Source organism: Octopus bimaculoides, chromosome 9 (assembly GCF_001194135.2).
Source record: "Octopus bimaculoides isolate UCB-OBI-ISO-001 chromosome 9, ASM119413v2, whole genome shotgun sequence".
Lineage (NCBI taxonomy): Eukaryota > Metazoa > Mollusca > Cephalopoda > Octopoda > Octopodidae > Octopus > Octopus bimaculoides.
In genome coordinates, this window is record NC_068989.1 from 80,015,160 (window position 1) to 80,016,254 (window position 1,095).

General features: G+C 34.1%; 1 protein-coding gene across 2 annotated transcripts in view; it reads right to left on the reverse strand.

The window, feature by feature from the left end:
- LOC106872195 (gonadotropin-releasing hormone receptor) overlaps positions 1-1,095 on the reverse strand; it is a 787,632-nt gene that overhangs the window by 490,942 nt on the left and 295,595 nt on the right. The window contains exon 3 of one of the 2 annotated variants that reach the window (XM_052970807.1): positions 178-321. The exons of the other annotated variant lie outside the window; for it this stretch is intronic. The gene's annotated coding sequence lies outside the window, so the exon portion shown is untranslated. The remainder of the gene's footprint in view (positions 1-177; positions 322-1,095) is intronic. 2 annotated transcript variants of the gene reach the window in all.

Genomic DNA, 1,095 nt, shown 5'->3' on the forward strand with positions numbered 1-1,095 from the left:
GTGTGTGTGTGTGTGTGTGTGTGTGTGTGTGTGTGTGTGTGTGTGTGTGTTTGTGAATGCAATGTGATATTAATTAGATGACTAATTTGTAGATCTGTGATCTCTATAACCATGCTTTTTAGATTAAATGCCACAATATATTTAAATAATCATTTTGAAAAAACTTAAGCCATCTACCTTTGAAGTAGTTTTAATATAAAGACTTAGCACTTTAGCTGCCTTTATTGGATTTTACTCTGTTGCAATTACTAGGGCCAGATCCTTCCCTTCCATTAGTCTTTCGGGTAGTCAATAGATCATCGATACTGCCTTTCTTTCTGACTATAAAATAATACAAAATTGAACCAATCAGCCGCAGAGACAAATCTAAGTTAAGCTAATTCCTTCAAACATGGTATATTTTAATACAAAGTGACACAACGTACATATAGGAAATAGTATTTTAACCGGAGAGTATGAAGATGATAATATTCTAAGTCTAGATATTTTCGTTGGTTATCTTTCTTTTCTTTCTTTTTTTTTTTCTTTTTTTGGTTTCGGAAACAAAATCCTGATAAAATGTGGTGTCGAAGCTATTAGCTTTCTATGACTTCATTGCTACCTGTAGTTTTCTTTCCGTTGACAAACCATCGACTAAAACATTTCCATAATTCAAATTCTCCAAAAGTTTAATCAGTACCGAACCTTGTTATATATGCATAACAGAACAAACAATCATCAGTGATCAAGAAAGGACTATGTAGTCGAAACAAAAGCAGCTTTCAATCAGATAATTAAGCTTCCGTTCATAGCACAACATGGCAAGAATATAATTTCTATCCTAGACAAGGAATAATGAACCGGAAGTGGTTCGAAATATTCTGTAATAACCTAAGACGATATTCAATTTGCTTTTAATAAAGTCTGGTAGATAGCACTGCACATTCGTAGGTTTTCTATAATCCAATGTTGCACAGATGACAGATGTCTCATAATAATGGCTACCATCTAAGAAGATGAAGCAATTACTCATGATCATATACATGCACACACACATACACACACACACACACACACACACACACACACACACACACACACACACACACACACACA